Source organism: Gambusia affinis, linkage group LG20 (genome assembly GCF_019740435.1).
Source record: "Gambusia affinis linkage group LG20, SWU_Gaff_1.0, whole genome shotgun sequence".
NCBI classification, from domain to species: domain Eukaryota; kingdom Metazoa; phylum Chordata; class Actinopteri; order Cyprinodontiformes; family Poeciliidae; genus Gambusia; species Gambusia affinis.
The window spans coordinates 11,784,316-11,792,593 of NC_057887.1; positions in this window are offsets into that span (position 1 = coordinate 11,784,316).

Here is an 8,278-nt window from a genome sequence, read left to right on the forward strand (position 1 = left end):
AGTGTTTATCTCAGGCATGGTTTTCTCAGAAGTGGTATAAAGATGCGATAGGGAATTTTCTTGGCATCATGCTGGATTCAGACCACATGGCCAAACCATCAGTATGACAGTAGTTAAAAACAAAAAGTCCTTGAAATCGAAGGGGTGGCTAAGTTTTCCCACATGGAGAGACTGATCAGGAGAGCTGCTGGACTAGACTGTACCATCAAACCTGAGATTTGATTCTTTTCTTCCTGGAATGAACATTAAAGACAAATACAATGTCCATATTTACATTTTCTGGTGAGCATGGAAAGGTGTGTTTTACAACTTAGTTGGGATTCAAATCTCTTCTTTAATTTTTCAGGAAAAAAAAAGAAACAAAGATGATGAAGACTGAGAAGGAGCTGAACATGGAGCCTTTAGCACTAGAAGCACATTAGAAGTGAAAACAAACAATAATTGTGTAGGATTTGCAAATGAAGACAAATCTGGCCGGGGCAGAATAAGGCAGAACCGGTTAAAGCCGCGCCAGTGCAGAAGGGACTAAAATTATAAACAAAAATTGACTCAGGGGAACTGAATGCAAATGTATGCTACACTTTTCAGAACTGTATTTCTGTTTCTCTCACCTACCAACAATGTGCACAAAATAAAACAAAAAGAAAAAAAGCTACTTTTGCTAGACTACTTGAAGGAGTGCATAAAATGAACTTGCTTCAGTCCAATAGAGATAACACTCTGTATTGTACTCAGTCTTTTAGTCAGTTTGTTTTTTTTACCCTCCTCCTATCACCATGTATTTCATCACACATATAATTTAAGATGTACATGGCAGAAAGCAACATATTCAATGCAATAGAGGTATAAACAAGATCAGACTGCAGGATAAGAATTCCTGGTTATGCACATTTTGATATTTAAACAGTCTGCTGTAGGTTAGCGGTGGCTATACTTGCGCTCTACCGGCCCGTGTAAACACGGCTTCCATGATGAACAAGGTGCTAACAGGGTTCAGGGCATGAAAGGAGAGCACTAAGAGGAAGTCCCATGTTTGGTTCCAGCTTTGCAGAAAGCATGCAATGAACTTTGCCCACAAGTTAAAGAATAAACAACTATTAGTTACTACTTGTCACGAGGGGACCCATGCTGTCAGATGAGTAGCTTTCAGATGAGTAAGTTGGTGATTTTCTGAAAAAGTAATGAGAAGAACCAGGTGAAATAGTGACTTTTTGTTATGTTGATTTGATATGACATTTATGTTTGCTCGGAAAAGATTTCTATTTTACTTCTCAGCTGCAAAATTTCTGAGGTGGTCTAACTATATAAAAACATTGCGATGCCTTAATTAAGAATATTTTTATTTTTTTATTGTCATGCCATTTCGCAATTACTTGTTTGTGGTACAAAATTCGGACTCAGGTCCCAGATTGAGAAACTTAATAAATAAATAACCGAGGCTACATTAAGTAGATACTGTCAGTGGTGGAAAACATTACTATGAAAGTAAGTGTTGGTTATAGAGATAAGCTAAGCTGTATTGAATGGTGGAAGTAAATGCTTTTTAACTGTCACATCGACTCATAAACAGAATATTGACAAGTAAAATAGCAATCACTTTAGGAGGTGGAGAGCCCACTGGCTGAAGCAGAGAGCAAAGCCTAACACAACATCAACTGCATTAAAAGAAAATTATATCTGCAGAGCCACAAAGTGCAGAGCCGGCACACGATAAAAGAAAAATGTAGATAGGTACCATGGAAACATTTTTCCTTCAGTAATACAAACAAACAGCAGGAGCAGAGATGGAAAAGTTGAAAGTACATGCCAATTAAATGATTGTCTAATGCACTTAAAAAAAAAAAAGATAGCCAGTTGACATGCTTCAATTGCTTTTGTTTGTTACTGTGGGTGCACTGAAATGATTATGTGCATATATCATCGATTAGAAATGGAAAAAAATGGATTTGAAAGAAGCGCAGAAGAGCATGGGACCTTATTAACAAACTACACCAGACAGACTCGGTGATGATTGGTTACTACGGTTACACAACCTTTAGATTTGCCCATAAACAAAAGAGCAGTTCTTTTTTGATTTATATTTTTGAGGTTGTTCCAGGTTAGGTAAATTCTGATCTGCATGTCAACTCCAGATTTTTCTCTTCCTGTCAATGTAATTCTAAGCCTTTGAAGTACAAACAGAATCCATCTGAGAAAACCCATTAAAGAGTCACAAATAAAACTCTTTAATGTGTGATCTGTATTCTGTTGCTTTGCTTATCAGTAGGCACCAGCTGAGAGGTGAAAAAAAAAAAGATTTCTCTTTCTTAAAGTGTTTGGAGAAAAGTTTTTAGTTGTTTTTTTTTTTTCTAGAGAGAATATGTAAATTCAAAACATTTGTAAACATTCCAAATTTGATTAATGATCTCATTTCTTTTGAAGTTTGCACGGTTTTACTGTGGTTATGTATTTTATTTCTTTTCTTTTGAGCAGTATCTTGAGACAACAACAGACACAAGCATTTCACCACAATCTCTTGGCTCTTATCCTCTGTAACGTTGATTAATTTATTCTAGTTTAGGTCTTACCTCCCCAAGTAAATTTTTATAATGAACAAACCTCGGACAGAAACATAGTTTTTGTTTTTCAGAACAACAACAGAACTCATGAGACGATAATGACTTACTGTCCACCAGCCAAGCAACTGGCAGAATTTTTGCAAGTGAAATTTTGAGGTTGTTTGCTCAGACGTGCACATAAGAAAGTTGAAAAATGCTCAACTTTTGTCAGTGCTGCTGTTGTGACCATCATTTAAGCAAGTGTTGGTTTGGTCCTGCTCACGCTGCCTTACAAAAATAATTCAACGCCTTTGGTGGAGCCAGATCACAAAGTAAACTTTGAAAATAATATTAAGTGTTCTTTTTTTGTACTCTGCTACCACCAAATAAAATATTGGCTGTGAATTTCCCCTAGAAGTCACCAAATTAGTAAATAAAGTCTACCAGTAACTAATTCCCCAACCTCGGAACATCTCACATGTAATAAATCAGTCGATTATTTCAAAACCTACCAGGATATAGCTGTCCAACTAAACACCAGGTGTCAAACTCCTTCAGTGTCGTCATGCAACCTTTAGACCTGCCTTAGCTTTAGAAAACCTGAATAGTTATTAGGTCTTTAGCAGGACTCTGTGGACCTTGACTACATAGCAAGGAGATAATTCAGCCACTTCATTCATGTGTGTTTTACCTACAATACATCTCAAACGTTCCAGGACTCACTGGCCCTTGAGGACCTAGACTGACCTACACAGACAGATTAGGCAACAAGCGCATTAATCCAAGAAGAAGCCAAGAAAGTCATTGTCATATACCGTTGAGAATTTCAATCAAAACATTAAATTTGATGTTCAGATGCTTCCCATCCTTATAACTTTAGTATTATTTATTATTAAATATATATATTTTTTTTGCAATATCCACCCTTACTTATATTCAGAGGTAGAGCACTAGAGCTGAATGGGCAACCCACTTATTTTGGCTTTCATACACTGATTAATTTCAGGTGCAGCCACAGTAAAACAAAACAGTCTGGTTTCTAAAACTAGATGTAAACTTTATAGCGTTGAAGAGTTTTTCCAGCCCTAAAATAAAATGTCAACACATACCTCTTTCTCTGCAGTGATCTGAGTTGCTCTCTCACTCTGTAAAAGTCGTGGATGATGTACCGTCTCATACTTCTTGCACTGTGGCGGATAGACTGCTGAGACACTGACTGGTCCAAATAAAAGGACAGATAACAATGTTTATTTATAGACTGTGAAAAGCATTTTAAGAAATCAGAGGTAAACAGATGCATATGGAAGTGTTAGGTGGTTTTCTTTAAGGTTTGCGTGAAAAACTCATACAATGATGACAGGTAAGGTGATGAGAGTTGGCAAGAACTGGTATGTTTTGTAGGTGGATATCAGGGGGAACTTTTATTAAGACTGTTCAGTGTTTAACAAAAATATTTGGCAAGAGTTTCAGGTGCTGAGAAGATACGTAACACTCCAAATATTTTATTTTCCAACCTATGTGGGGCAATTTCCAGGTGTGCTTATAAAAGTGCCTCCAAAGCCCAACATAGGCTTTTGTGAAAATTGGCTATCCCCCTCGGAAAGAGTCAAAACTTGCTTTATATATTATGCTGAACAGGTAGACGTCATTGACACTCTTTAATAAATTAATATTAAAAGTCTGGTTCTGTTTGCCGGCCTGAAGTCTTGCCGTCTCCTCACGAGGCTGAACCAGCCCCCTGGCAGATTCAGATGAGGCTTCACAGGGAATCAAGCCAAGCAATTTCAGAAAGTGACGAGCGCTCGTGTCACCATCTCACATTAATTTAACAAATGTGTGGAATAAAAACGAACATGCGCTTTAATCATTTTCTACCTACATTTCCAAAGTTCAACATTAAAACCTGTCATCTAAAATGAAAACTTAATGAAGACCAATGGATTTTATTTTTCTGCAGATGCCATATGCTATCATATGAGGTTCTGACAAAGCATTAAGAAGAGAGTACCCTTTGCATGAGCGGAGCTTTTTAGGAAGACCAGATTCCCTTCACTGCGTGACTCTGCGAGTCTCATTGACACATGAGATAAATGGCCCCACTGGATGACCAGCTCTACGTGTCAAAGACAAATGAGAGCCAACGAAAAAGACAAAAGATGTCCCTGTCATTTGTGAGACAGTGTGGGTGTGAGTAATTTGCTACAGGTTTGAGGATGACATTAATGTAAGTGAAGTCAAAGCACTTATGGGGCCTCCAATGAGCTTATTGTGCATGCTCAACATGCCGTGGAAAGAATGGGAATCATCTTTTTTCATTAGATGAAAAAGGAGGAATTACGGATTTTTTCCTAAGATGAGCTGTCATTTAAAAACACTTGAAAACAAGTCTAACCACTTTGCGTTTCTATGGTTTTAATACCAAAAAACATCAACAAGATGATGCATGGAGATAAAAAAAAACCATTTAAAATGGGGCACGAGATTTACTTTCACAAACTTATACAAAGTCCTCATAAAAGCTCTGCTTATGGCCACATAAACGTGGATGAGTCTTTGCAAGAGAGCGATCACATCCCACTCTCCAGTGATGTGTATATTCCAGAGGACATTTATGACTCTCCATAATGGATTGTGGCCCGTTAAAGATTCCCTAACTGTGCCTCTTCACTGCCAAGCAGATTTGCTGTTTGGCACAGATACTTTCTCTTGAGAACAGTACGGTTTCAATTAAGTGCTGCTTGACATTTTTAGTAGTCTTCATTTGCAACTTTATTTTATTCATATTTGATGAATGGCAGTAGCCCCCTTGCCTTGCCTTCTTCAATAATAGTTCTGGTATGAAATAATATTTATTCAGCAGTGCTTTGGAGACAGAAATGCTCCCAAATTCATCCCCTATTACTTAAAAATTATTTCACCCAGACTTTGATCAGGTCTTTTCACCATTTAAATCCCTCACTCGAGGACATGCTCCATTTTTTTTTTTTTTTGCTGTTTGAGTAACTTTCACTGATGGAAATATGTAAATAGTGTAAGTTTATGCATATGCTAAGCACACACAAAAACATTTATACACAGTGGGAGATCAGATGTCATCCATCATTTTGTTTATATCAATAATTTCACATAATTACATCTCTGTTTTGTCAGGGTCTTCAGAGCTGGACGGTAAATACTCTACACATGGCTCGGAGTTATATTTCTCATTCCATGAGAGAGGAAGTGAGAAATGGTGGGATTTATGAATAATGCCTCCGGTGGTGTAACAAGGACAAGATTTATCCCCACTTACAAACACTGGACCCCCTGTTTTTGATTAACTCTACATTTATAATTTGGTAATTGCATGACTTGGACAGTTGAATATCCAGCTGATGAGATTTACACATGATCTGTGGACGCAGGTCTTGCTTGGCTGTATATCCCCTTTGCATTGTGCATAAATAAACGCATATGGTCTTTTTTTTAGCCTGCAGATTTGCAGCAAGAAGAAATATGACTCAATTTTTTTTTTTTTTACCTCAGCACCTCGATTAAAGACTCAAACCAGCAAAAACGTAATTTACTACATAAATGTTCTGTGTTCTGTTTTAGACATCATCTTTTCTTACTAAGGTCTGCTGTATGAACACGTTTGTTCAAAGGGCATCATAATTTTTTTCCACTTTACATTTTCAGCTGCATTCAGGTTTGTAGTTCACAATGCTTTAATTAACTTTATATGGCGATTTATCCAGTGAGAAGGGTGACATCTGTTATCTACAAGCAGTAGCTTAGAGAACTAACCCTTATGAAACCAAAACTTTAAAATCCTGGCAGAATTCAGCTTAGTCCTTATAGTTTCTCTACAATTTCTGACCTGCATTATTACTTTGGAGAAATAGAAGAGCCTCATAAGAACAATTCTTGTTACAAGAATACTTTATTTTAGCAAGACATGCAGTGGTTGTCTCAATTTTCTCCAAACAATCAGACCTGGTTTTATACACAAACATTTACTGGTGAAACAATGACGTCAACGTGTCTCAGTCATATATGTCATTTGGCCCTAAAAAGTCATTTCAAGCTAATGTTACATATGTATTAGATGAAAGGGAGGTTAAGATACACTTCGCAGTCAGATATTCTCTTTCTCATGTGTCTCAGAACAAATGGCTAATTAATCAGTGCAAGATTTCTTTTTTTTCATTGGTAAACTTGATGCTCACAAACAAGAGCTGTTGACGGATGATTCCCTACTCAAGCTCTGAGTCCAGATACAGCTGTGTATTTCTGTTTTAGAGGGTGCTACTCAAAACACTCTGTCTTTGAAAGAAAAGTAACAGCCGAAAAATTTATCATTTACTATACATGTCGGCATTAAGCCACTAATGCATTATAGAACTGTGCCTTAAAAAGTAAAAAGTACTTTTTATGTTTGTTCTTTTTTCCCCTCTTACAATTTATTTACATTTGCAACTGGAGAAACGTGCATTGACAGAATAAGAGTAGAACCACTGCAAATAAATAGTTAATATTTTCCATCCAGACCCCCATGGAAAATTTGGAGAAAAAAGTCATTTTTGAAATTGGTCACATACTGATTGAGAACTATGGAAATTTGAACCTGGGAAAGTATAGAAAAGGGATGATAAAAAAAGAATGTGGAGGGAGCTTGTAAGAGATATTACAAACAAAAATAACAAGAACACAGCTGTTTAACTAAAAAAAGGTAGTATGAATGTGTACCAGGGGAAAAAAGTACTAAGCAACATTCTCTATACCTGTTTGACTTTGACATAAAATGTTACAGTTTAACATTTTTACAGAGGTATTATTATTATTATTATTATTATTATTATTATTATTATTATTATTATTATTATTATTATTATTATTATTATTATTATTATTATTTAATTAATTTTTTTTGCAGTAATTTGTATTCTAGAATTTCTTTACTCTTTCTGATGTTTCACATTTTATCCCAAGTTGTTTTCCTGGCTCTGCAAGTCGAGTAGATGAGGAATTTCCATTTGAGCCAGGATTTGGGTGGTCACATTAATCCAGGTGTAAATGGTGCTGAAACAGCTTGAAGCTGCCTGCATTTCCCTCACTGGTGATTTCTCACCCTTGGAAGACCACCATCTTTGTTTTGAGATGGGTTCCTTTTCAACAATTTGATATAGAATATCATTTACTCCTCCCTCAATCAGTCATATGTCATAACAAGACGTATACAATCCAAACCGAGGCCAGTGCTTACACCAGTTCTTTCTATTTTCATTGGCGGAGAAAATAAAAACTGGTTCTATCTCAGCACCAACTCTGGTGGTCTAGAGGAAGGAGAAGATTTTAAGAGCTGGAAACTGGGTCATGGAGACCAACAAATAATTCTGAAGCTGTTTGTCACATATCTGAATATCTTATGTTAATGTTGGTTTTAGCATTTTTCATTTAGTTATTTTGGTCAGACCAAATTAGGGCCGCCAGGCAAAACATTGTGAGTGCAAGAAAAGAAGATAAGAAGAGGTGACAGCATCATTCTACAGCACTTTTTTTCCATCAAGGGGCAAGGGAAGCTGGTCAGAGTTGATGAAAGGATGGATGAGACTGAAAAAAGAGCAAACAAATGAGGTGAAGAGATTAAATTTATGTGGAAAAGACAAGAGTCAGGTGAAGATTTTTGTGGCAGCAAGAGACGATTGTGATAGAAAAACCTTTGCTTCATTTTATATAATCAGCCTTGTTAATCAGACTTA